The sequence below is a fragment of the Hyla sarda genome, chromosome 7, assembly GCF_029499605.1.
Source record: "Hyla sarda isolate aHylSar1 chromosome 7, aHylSar1.hap1, whole genome shotgun sequence".
Classification (NCBI taxonomy): Eukaryota; Metazoa; Chordata; class Amphibia; order Anura; family Hylidae; genus Hyla; species Hyla sarda.
Genome location: NC_079195.1, coordinates 54,386,691 through 54,399,212, shown reverse-complemented (window position 1 = coordinate 54,399,212; position 12,522 = coordinate 54,386,691).

Below are 12,522 nucleotides of genomic sequence, written 5' to 3'. Positions count from 1 at the left end.
CTATCTCTTCTGAGTATGGAAATACCCCATGTGTGGACGTCAAGTGCTCTGCTGGCATACTACAATGCTCAGAAGAGAAAGAGTCACATTTGGATTTTGCAAAGCAAATTTTTCTGAAATGTTTTTTCGGGGGCATGTTGCATATAGGAAGCCCCTATGGTGCCAGGACAGCAAAAAAAAAACCACATGGCATTCTATTTTGGAAACTACACCCCTCAAAGAACGTAACAAGGGGTACAGTGAGCCTTAACACCCCACAGGTGTTTGACGACTTTTTGTTAAAATTGGATGTGTAAATGAAATTTTTTTTTTGTAACTAAAATTCTGTTTTCCCCCCAAATTTTACATTTTTTTTTACAAGGGGTAATAGGAGAAAATGCCCCCCAAAATGTGTAACCCCATCTCTTCTGAGTATGGAAATACCCCATGTGTGGACGTCAAGTGCTCTGCTGGTGCACTACAATGCTCAGAAGAGAAGGAGTCACATTTGCAAATTTTGCAGAAATGGCGGGCGGGGTGGGGGGGGGGCGGTGCATGTTGCATTTAAGAAGCCCCTAAGGTGCCAGGACAGCAAACCCCCACATGGTATACTATTTTGGAAACTAGACCCCTCAAGGCACGTAACAGGGGGTCCAGTGAGCCTTAACACCCTACAGGTGTTTGACGACTTTGGATGTGTAAATACATTTTTTTTTTTTTTTTACTAAAGTGCTGTTTTTTCCCCAAATTTTACCTTTTTACAAGGGGTAATAGAAGAGATGGGTTTACACATTTGGGGGGGGGGGGCATTTTCTCCTATTACCCCTTGTAAAAAGGTAAAATTTGGGGAAAAAACAGCATTTTAGTAAAAAAATAATAATTTATTTACACATCCAAAGTCATCAAACACCTGTAGGGTGTTAAGGCTCACTGGACCCCTTGTTACGTGCCTTGAGGGGTCTAGTTTCCAAAATAGTATACCATGTGGGGGGGTGGGGGTTTGCTGTCCTGGCACCTTAGGGGCTTCTTAAATGCGACATGCACCCCCCCGCCATTTCTGCAAAATTTGCAAATGTGACTCCTTCTCTTCTGCGCATTGTAGTGCGCCTGCAGTGCACTCAACATCCACCCATGGGGTATTTCCATACTCAGAAGAGATGGGTTTACACATTTGGGGGGGAATTTTCTCCTGAGTATGGAAATACCCCATGAGTGGATGTCGAGTGCACTGCAGGCGCACTACAATGCTCAGAAGAGAAGGAGTCACATTTGCTAATTTTGCTTAAATGGGGGGTATGTAGCATTTACTGCCAGAAAAGCAAAAAATAAATACATTTGTAAATACATTTCTTTGGAAAAAGGACATACATCATATCTGGGCATAAAACGGATCTCCGGGTGCACACTGGTCACGGAGGAACAGGAGGGCAGTCCGGGGTGTGGAGCTTCTGCCTATGAAGCCAGAACAGTGGGACCCCACCTCAAGGGGCATTACATGGGATACACTAATTACTAACAAGGGGTACAGTTGGACATAAAATTATAAAACAGGTTATGTTTCCAGAATGATGACCCAGAGCATAGCCAAAACTAAAAAATATGCCCACCCCAAACCCTATGCTCTGAATCATCATTCTGGGAATGTGATGTGTGTGGCCATCCCTAACCTGTTGCCTCAAATGCGCACCCTGCTCAGGTGGAGAGAGAGCGCTGCGGGGATGTATGTAGTGTGTGTTGTTGGTGTATACTATATATAACGGTGTGTGATTAGAAATCACACACAGTTATATGAACAAAAATAAAAAGCTGCGGCCCCCAAAAAAATGGGGGAGGGGGGGGGGGGGCAGATGCAGCGCCCTGCTCCAGGCGCCAAAACAGTGGGGAGGACTTGCTTCTCCTAATATAACTATTTTCTATCTTCACAGTTGGTGTAAGCGGCCTGGTGGACTGACCTGGATTTCTCTAATGCCTTCACGGCTCTGGCAGGGGCTCTCATGGGGTCCTATGAGACACTGACTAATGCATTGTACAGGTATGCTTCCTCTTCATCCTTGCTGGCTCCTATTAAGGGCTGGTTCACATCACGTTTTCATTTCAATGAGCTGGCCGGAGTGAAACGATCAGTCCGGTCGGCTCATTTTTGCGCCGTATGCGCTTTTACAACCGGACCTAAAACCGTGGTTGACCACAGTTTTAGGTCCGGGGAAAAAGCGCATAGGCAGCAAAAATGAGCCGAATGGACCGAACGTTTCACTCTGGCTGGCTCATTGAAATGAATTACATATAGAAAGGCATGTGGGAGCGCAAGGTTTTAGCTCTCCCCTGCCATATGCGCTCCCGTATGGGAGAAAACGTGATGTGAACCAGCCCTAAGACGGTGGCTGCGGTCTGGTCGGTGGTTTCCGGGCGCTTTCCTCAGCTGGTGGTTTCTCCCCGAGCATCCCTGTGGAGTAATCCTCATTTGGAACACCTGGGGGAGTTGGAGGCGGCCGGGTTTTGGAGCTCCCATGAAGTTAAATTAGCTATGCACTTGTTTGGAGATGACTGTGTCTTCCCTTCATTTACTGAATTGAGAGACAGTTTTCATGTCCCTCAGGATGTCCGGTTCAGGTATCTTCAGTTGCGGCATGCGGTTTCTGCACAGTTTGGTTCCCTGGAAGTTACCCCTGTGTTCAATGATTTGGAGTTTCTCCTGGGAACCGCTGACCTGGCTAAGCCTCTCACTCAGAGTTATGCTTTGGGTCCAGATCAGTTGGCTATTGCGCAGCTGAAATGGGTCAAGGATGTTCCTGGTGTGGACATGTGGAAGTAAGTGGTTAAGATGTATTATCCTATGGTTGTAAGTGCCCGAGATATGCTCATTCAATCCAGGTTTGTTCTCTGTTTAGGTTATCCCCTTAAGAACATGCACTGTAAATGTACAGTGCTGCTAAGCGCAACTTAGCGCACAGAGCTGTATATTTACGGTACGGTGTTCCGGGATCGCCGCATCACCGGACGCAGTGATCAGGCCCCCCATCGGTGACCGCCGTGATTCGCTAGTCAATTCTGACCTGCGAATCACCATCTTCCGGCCAATCGGGTCTCTGGAGACCAGGTAGATAAGGGTGACTGATGCGGTCTGAGACAGCGGCAATCACCCTTGAGCTCTAGGAGGGAGGTGGCATGGGCGCAACCTCCCAATCGATGTGATTGGACAGTCCCGATCGACCGTCCAATCAATGCAGTTCGGGTCAGTGAGCAAAGTGGAGCTACGGGACCCCGACCTGCTGTGGGCATGCTGGGACTTGTAGTGCGCCGACAAGAACGTTGGTGAGGGACAGGTTAAAGAAGGCAGGGAGAAAAAAAAAGAAGACAATTTGTAACTTCACCCTAGAGTGAACCAGACAGTACTTTAGGGTGCTGTTGCCTCAGTTTTCCGTGCCACCAACAACTGTTTGGTGTTGTGTGGCCGGACCCCAATTGCTGATCAGTAATCTTTTTTACTGATCAGCTTTTTGTGGGGTGTATTTTTTTGGGGGAGGTTTTCCCCCCTTTTTTTGCGTTTTTTCCCCTTTCTTACTGTTAAAAACATAAAAAAACACAACACTACACTCTTTGAAATAAAGAGCAAAACACACATACCCATAGATACCTACATTAACCCCTTCCCATTACAATGTCGCAGAGGGTATATTCGGTGGAGGAGGCATACGCTTTTATTGCCTCCGACTGCGAATCCGCTAGTGAAGGGGAAGACCCCTCTTTCCTTCTACCTCTTTCCCCTCATCATCTGGACCCCAGTCCTGGACAATTATGAACCACGGATTCCTGGGTTTGTGGGACACCCAGGAATCCAAATTGACACCACAGACCTCACTGAAATAGTATTTTTAACATTTTTTTGTGTGTGCACATTTTAGGCCTAAATTGGTGAATTGCACAGGGGTGGCTAACAGTTGTAGCGTTTCTGACATAAACCCCCCCCCCCAAAAAAAAAAAAAAAAACACCTACATGTGACCCAATTTTGGAAACTACACCCCTCAAGGAATGTAATAAGGGGTGCAATGAGCATACCTTGCTACATTCCTTGAGGGGTGTAGTTTCCAAAATGGGGTCACATGTGGGGAGTGTCCACTTTTTTAGCCCCATGGGGGTTTTTGTAAACGCACATGGCTCCCGACTTCAATTCCAGCCAAATTCTCTATGCAAAAACGCAATGGCATACCTTCTATTATGAGCCCTACTGAGTACCCACAGAGCACTTTATGTCCACATATGGGGTGTTTCCACACTCGGGAGAAATTGGGTTACAAATTTTAAGGGCTTTTTCTCCTATTACCTCTTGTGAAAATGAAAAATTTGGGGTAGCATCAGCATTTTTATGAAAAAATTTTTTTTTCTTCATTTTCATGTACAACTTTAACAAAAACTCATCAAACACCTGTAGGGTGTTAAGGCTCACTGTACCCCTTTTTACGTTACTTTAGGGGTGTAGTTTCCCAAATAGTGTGCCATGCGTTTTTTTTTTTTTTTTATGCTGTTCTGGCACCATGGGGGCTTCCTAAATGCAACAAGGCCCCCAAAAACCATTTCAGCAAAATTCTCTCTCCAAAAGCCAAAATTTGTTTCTTCCCTTTTGAGCCCTGTAATGCACCCAAAGATCACTTTACATCCACATATGGGGTATTTCCATACTCAGACTAAATGGAGTTGCAAATTTTGGGGGGCTTCTATTACCCCTTGTAAAAATTAAAAATTTGGGGTAACACCAGCATTTTAGTGAAAAAAAAATCAAACACCTGTGGGGTTTTAAGGCTCACTGTACCCCTTTGTAAGTTCCTTGAGGGATTTAGTTTCCCAAATAGTGTGCCATGTGGCGGTGGTGGGGTGCGGGTGGGGGTTTATGCTGTTCTGGCACCCTGGGGGCTTCCTAAATGAAACATGGCCCTGCAAAAAACAATTCAGCAAAATTCTCTCTTCAAAAGCCCAATGTCGCTCCTTCTCTTCTGAGCCCTCTAGTGCGCTTTACATCCACATATGAGGAATTTACATACTCGAGAGAAACTGGGTTACAAATTTTGGGGGGGCTTTTCCTCCTTTCCCCATTGTAAACATGAAAAAAATGGGGCTACAATAACAGGTTAGTGTAAAAAATTTCGATTTTGAGTTTTCTCCTCCACTTTGCCGCTATTCCTGTGAAACACCTAAAGGGTTAAACTTTCTGAATGTCATTTTAGATACTTTGAGGGGTGTAGTTTCTATAATGGGGTCATTTTTGGTGGATTTCTTACAGAAAGGCCTCTCAAATCCACTTCAAACTGAACTGGTCCCTGAAAATTTGGAAAATTGATGCTATACTTTGAAGCCCTCTGATGTCTTCAAAAAGTAAAAACACGTAAACTTTATGATGCAAACATATAGTAGACATATTGTATATGTGAATAAATATATAACTTATTTGGCATGTCCAATTTCCTTACAAGCAAAGGGTTTCAAAGTTAGAAAAATGCTAAATTTTCAAAATTTTTATGAAATTATGGAATTTTTCACTAAGAAATGATGCAAGTATTGACGGAAATTTATCACCATTTTAAAGTACAATATGTCAGGAAAAAACAATCTCTGAATCAGAATGAAAGGTAAAAGCATCCCAGAGTTATTAATGCTTAAAGTGACAGTGGTCATATTTGCAAAAAAAAATGCCTGTTTCCTTAAAGGGGTACTCCGGGGAAAACCTTTTTTTCTTTTAAATCAACTGGTGGCAGAAAGTTAAACATATTTGTAAATTACTTCTATTAAAAAATCTTAATACTTCCTGTACTTATTAGCTGCTGAATACTACAGAGGAAAGTCTTTTCTTTTTGGAATGCTCTCTGATGACATCACAACCACAGTTCTCTCTGCTGATGTTATTATAATAATAATAACGCTTTATTTATTGTTGTCCTTAGTGGGATTTGAACCAAAGTCCCCAGCACTGCAAGGCAGCAGTGCTAACCACTGAGCCACCATGCTGCCCTTAGAATACATCTGCTATGCATGGTTGCTAAAATGGACAGAGATGTCAGCAGAGAACTGTGTTCGTGATGTCATCAGTGTTCCAAAAAGAAAGGAATTTCCTCTGTAGCATTCAGCAGCTAATAAGTACTGGAAGGATTAAGATTTTTTAATAGAAGTAATTTACAAATATGTTTAACTTTCTTCCACCAGTTGATTTAAAAGAAAAAAGGTTTTCACAGGAGTACCCCTTTAAGGTCAAAATGAGTCCTAAAGGGGTTATACTCCTGTTAGATGCATCGCATGGGGGTCATGGGGTCGGATGTTTGTTTCAGGTGTGGGAGAGAGAAAGGCACTTTTTTTTTTGCATGCGGTGTGGACTTGTTCCTGTGTTGTGCCTTTCTGGAGAGAGGTGATGCAATTCCTGTCTGATCATCTGGAATTCCCCTTTGTTTTAACACCAGAAGTTAGTTTGTTGGAAGTTATTAATGGTTTGGTGATGGGCTCTTATAGGCGCATATTGATCTGCTTTCTCCTGTTTTGTGCATGCAAAGTCATAGTGATGGCCTGGAAGGATGTGTCTTCCCCTCCTCTCTACTGGTGGATTGCCTTAGTAAATAAATGGGTTCCCCTCTACCATGCCCTGTTGGAGTCGAAGATGCCCTAAAAATTTGATAAAATTTGGGTGCCGTGGATGTTGTTGGATGACTCTACAGATCCTCCGGTTCGTGGGGCCTCCCAGTCTTCGTGTTGTCATATGGATAAATGGGGAGCTCCTGGGAAGTGTTCTGGTGTGTGCGTGAATGGTTATGTCTGTGGTTGTAGTGTTACTGTGTTGGTTGTTCTCTATGGGGATACTCCTCACCTTCCTACTTATGTTTTATGATCTACAGAAAACGGATAGCTCCCGTTTCCTTTTACACCGTCTTATTGACCAATTGTTATTTCGTACTGGCGGGGGTGGGGGGTATCCTTTTTGGGGATGTTTGAACTGTCTGTTACATTTATTTGAAAACTAATAAAAATAATGTAAAAAAAAATATGGATGCTTTTTATTTAAGGACATTATAAACTTACCTATTTCTGTAAGAGTTGCACATTTGCATTGAAACAAAGTATAGCTTAAAACGTGGCCAGGAGAACAGAACACCTAAAATGGTAATGCCATAAAGAGTAAATTTTACAAGATACACAGTGCAAGCATGAAGTGCTTTGAAAAGCTATAGGAACATTTATAAGGCTAGGTTCACACACAAACTCCTGTATACATTAGTGCAATTTCTGCTACAGCTTTAATGTCCCTTAAATCTTCTTGAAGCAATCCTGGATAAAGTATAAGATGATTTTACATACAGTCCTGGCTGTAAATGTTGGCACCCCTAAAATTTTTCAAGAAAATTAAGTATTTCTCACAGAAAAGGATTGTAGCAACATAAGTTTTGCTATACACATGTTTATTGCCTTTGTGTGTATTGGAACTAAACAAAAAAAAGGGAGGGAAAAAAAGCAAATTGGACATAATATAACACCAAACTCCAAAAATGGGCTGGACAAAATTATTAGCACCCTTTCAAAATTATGCAAAAATAATTGCTGTTGGGAAAAGGCGCCTTCCAATAAGAGAGACCTGGAGCAGTTTGCAAAGGAAGAGTGTTCCAACATTCCGGCTGAGAGGTGTAAGGAGCTTATTGATGGTTATAGGAAGGGACTGATTTCAGTAATTTTTTTTCCAAAGGGTCGGCAACCAAATATTAAGTTAAGAGTGCCAATCATTTTGTTCAGCCTATTTTTGGAGTTTGGTGACATTAAGTCCAATTTGCTTTTTTCCTCCCTTTTTTGGATAGTTCCAATACACACAAAGGGAATAGACATGAGTATAGCAAAATGTGTTACTGCAATCCTTTTCTGTGAGAAATGCTTAATTTTCTTGAAAAATGTTATTTTAAATTATTTTCATAACTTCCCTCTTATAACGTGTGTAGTGTAAATGACACCCTTGAAACAAGACCTCAGTCGTTTTAATGCTCTCTTTTCTCTACTTGTAATAGCTGAAGAAAAAAAAAAAAGCGACCGATGTTCAGTGTTTAGGATGTAATAAAGGACAATTTTACTCTCAATTTGCTTAGATTTGTTACAGCTTTTTCTTCAAATAAGCAATAGTAGAAATAGTTTTGCAGTGGCAGCATGTGACCCTGGCCTAATTGTGACTTAATCTCACCAGACAAACCATTTACTAAACTTTATTTTGTATGCCACTTTTCTCCTGTATTCCCTCTAATTTCATTGACTTTCATTTGAAAGATTACCATGCAACCTAATTAAAAGCCATTTCATTAATCATCTCCGGCAGATGAGACGTACACAGCTGCAACGTCTCTAATTACAATTTGATGATGTAATAAATAGGCTCAATTTATTACTTTCATTCTTGGGTACTCAGGGGAGACCACACCCTTTCGAGCCCAGTAAAGCAACGTGGTGGAAAGGAATCCGGCAGAGAACAGGTGACAATGAACATTCTAAGAGTAGGACTGACTTAAAGGGGGTTATCCACCCTAAGGTGATTTTAGTACGTACCTGGCAGACAGTAATGGACATGCTTAGGAAGGATCTGCGCTTGTCTTGGGGCTAAATGGCTATGTTGTGAGATTACATAAGACTGTGGCTAGCTTTTTGTGAACTGGTATTTTCTGTTGAAGTTCATTCTCTTAAACTACATATCCCATAGTTCCTTGTTTGAAAGTTTGAGGTCACTTTCCTTCCTCCCACACATCAGACACACCATCCATTGAAACACAAATGAGCTGCACTCCATTCAAAAGACCAGTGTTTTCTAAACAGGGTGCCTCCAGCTGTTGCAAAAGGATCTCTCTTCCCCTCAGCGGTCACTCCACCCATTGAAGCAGGACAGGTTCCTTTGCACACCTGACTAGTGATGTCATGTCTTGAAGTTTTGTATGCTGTTAAAAATAAATATTGGGGTGAAAATCACAAAAGAATTACAAGTCACAGACAGGTACAGACACTATATTATGAACTACACTAACTTTACAGCCCCTGTAACAGTCAAATAAAAAAATTCCTGGAATACCCCTTTAAAGTGTTGTGTGGTCTCTCAAGATAATTTCCCCCCTCGGCAAAAATAAAACAAAAACAGACAAGCATCATTCTAAATAGGAAAAGGCATACAGCTCACCTGTGCACGAGACCAAAAAAAAAACACCTCCAGATGAATAAACAAAATTTTTATCCTTGACATTCAAGTGCTGGACTTTCTATCAAGGATAATGCTATTGTATTATGACATTAAAATATAAAGTGGATATAACCATGTCGGTTGTATTTATATAATGGTCACAGCTATTTGTAGAAAATATTGCTATTGCACACAATTTGCCCAGAAACGAGTTATGATAGATTTAGCAAATATTCTTTATCGAATGGCTATCTTGAGGATACAATGGTTTGTGCTAATCATCCAGATGTTTCTTTTTCCTGCTTGGACCTAATACATATACTACATACAGGGCCGATGCAAGGATTTTCATGTACACAGGCAAAGGGCATACCCCCCCCCCCCCTTCTTCCCAATTTGATGGATGACCCCAGTAGGTAGTTAGGGAATATTTCATATAGATAGAGGAAGACTCCAGTAGTTACATAGGTTTGGCAGTCTGCCCCCCCGAGTAGTAAGGTCTGGTAGCCCCCAGTAGTCAGGTATTGCAGCGACCCCCCCCCCCCTGTAGCTAGGTATTGCAGCGCTCCCTCCCAGTAGTTAGGTATTGCAGCCCCCCCCTCCCGGTAGTTAAATACTGCAAACCCCCCCCCTCCCCCAGTAGTTGGGTATTGCAGCCCTACAACACACTGCTGTGCACCGCTCTGAGTGAGGGGTCACAGAACGCATTTATCCTTGCTAGTGCCACCCGGCGCCAGTCACCCGACCAGCCCCACGCTCACTCACTGCTGTGCGTGCATCCGCACCACTCTGTGAGGTCCAACCGGCGCACAAAATCAGTCACAGAGTGGCACGGGTGCACGCATGGCAGTGATTGAGTGTGGGGTCGCAGGTGATGTAAAAAAATAAAACCCCGCCTTATAGCGATACCTGGAGGCAGCACCACGTGCTGTACTTTTTAGGGTGCAAAGCCCTGCAAAGAAGTTGTGGTTCATACACAACAAAATAAGGTAAGCTGCTCCAGAGAAGTACCCTACACTGCTGACTCCCCAAACTTGGACAAGTGTACTGCTTTATGAGAAGCTCTACTGTTTTGTTTCTATAGAACAATGATGGCGAACCTTTTTGAGCCAGAGTGCCCGAACCGTAATGCACGACAACTTTTTTCCCCTCAAAGTGCCAGCACAGCAATTAAATCAGAATACACATTAGGGTTGGCAGTATAGTTCCCCCACATTAGGGTTGGCCGTATAGTTACCCCACATTAGGGTTGGCCGTATAGTTCCCCCCACATTAGGGTTGGCCGTATAGTTCCCCGCACATTAGGTTGGAAGTATAGTTCCCCCACATTAGGGTTGGCAGTATAATTTCCCCCCACAAGGTTGGCAGTATAATTCCCCCCACATTAGGCAGGCAGTGTTCCCCCACAGACATACAGCCTCCAGCCATATACAGTGTATGGCTGGAGGCTGTACGTCTGAGTCGGAACGCCGAAGATGATGTCCCGCTGGTCACTTACCATGCCTCGGTCCTCCCCGATGCTCCGCTCTGCTTTACGGGCGCACGCACGGGACGTCAGTGACGTAATGTCCCTGCGTGCTCTACCTCCCGGCGGTCCCTGCATTTTTAAAGCTAACACGGGACCGCAGAGAGGTAACCGGGACATCCTTGTGTCCCGAAATGACCTTTCGGGACACAGAGATGTCTGGAATGTGACGGGGGCCTGTGGCCGCGTGCCCACAGAGGGGGCTCGGCGTGCCACCTGTGGCACGCGTGCCATAGCTTCACCATCACTGCTATAGATTATATATACACATATTGCATTTAGGAAAGAATACGCTGATTTTACAGCATGATGCCTTGTGCCAAACAATGCCACAGGCAGGGGAACCGACAGGGAATGAATACAACAGGTTATGCTTTGTAGAGTAATGTTCTGTAGCAGCACTGGGCAGGGAACTGGCAGAAGTGTTGTGAGAGGGGATCAGTCAGAATTGGCTGTACCCTTAAAGAAGATATGCAGCATAACCATTTTTTGTCTCCCTGTGCCTGGGCTGCAATAACAAATAAAACAAACTTTAACTCAACTTCCTGCATTCCCCCGTCGCTCCGTTATCGGGTCCCGTTCCTCCGGTGCTGCAGGTCTATGGGCTTGGAACGTCAGCGAATCACCGGCCGCAGCGATGTCCCGCCTCGTCATGTAAAGGAGCCCGGCCAGAGATCCTTTATATGACAGTTCGCTCAGCCTATCACTGGCCGAGGCGAGACATTGCTGCGGCCGGCGAAACGCTGACGGCGCTGTGACGTTCCAAGCCCATAGACCTGCAGCACCGGAGGAACGGAACCCGATACTGGAGCAACAGGGGAACGCAGGAAGTTGAGTTAAAGTTTTTTTTTTTTTGTTATTGCAGCCCAGGCACAGGGAGACAAAAAATGTTTATGCTGCATATCTCCTTTAAGGGTTTTAATCATGTTTTATGTTCTTGAGATATAGGCTTTAAGAGTCAGAGGTGGTGACATCAGTGGGCGGGGCTTGAGCTCCAAGACTAGATCCAGCCAAGCATCCTGACAGCAGAGGAGCTACTGAGACAATACCACACTGAAAATGAAAGAACTAAACAGCTTCCTGTCGGGGTAATTCAAGCTGAAGCCAGTACAATTCGTAATAACACTAGATTAGTAAGTTGAATATCTTGAGGTGATTGGTTTAATTTAAACTAAATTCTATGATACTGGAATTCCCCTTTAGGGTCTATTCACATGTAGTGCAGATTTGATGCGCAGGATTTCAATCTGTGTTCAGTCATTTAGTTTACATTGAAATCTGCTCCAGAAAATCCTGCACATCAAAACTGCGCAGAATACTGTACGTGTGAATAGACCATTAACATGCCTCATTTCAATTCCCACTGATAGATAAATGAAGTATCTGCCAAAGGGCCAGTCAGGTTGCCCCCATACACATTGTTGGTAGATCACATCAAGAACAGCAGAGCAGGCTGACATTCCTCTCATGTTATTTGACCAGCTTAAAAGGATACTCCGTGCCTAGACATCTTATCCCCTATCCAAAGAATAGGGGATAAGATATCTGATGCCGGGGTCCCAGCAGCGGGACCCCTGCAATCAGACATGTTATTGCCTTTTTGAGGCTTTTTTTTTTAAACTGCCACTGCAGTTTTTGAGCCAAAGTCAGGGGTGGATCCAACAGGAAGGAGAATTTTAAGTTCTTTCCTTATATTCTGCAATCCTTTTGAATATACTTCTGGCTTTTGCTCAAAAACTGCATTGGTAGTTTTCCAAATAAATGGCACATAAAAACCTGTGTGGAAACCTAGCCTAAGGCATCAGATAAACTCCAATGAAGATTATAAATGAACTTCATTCA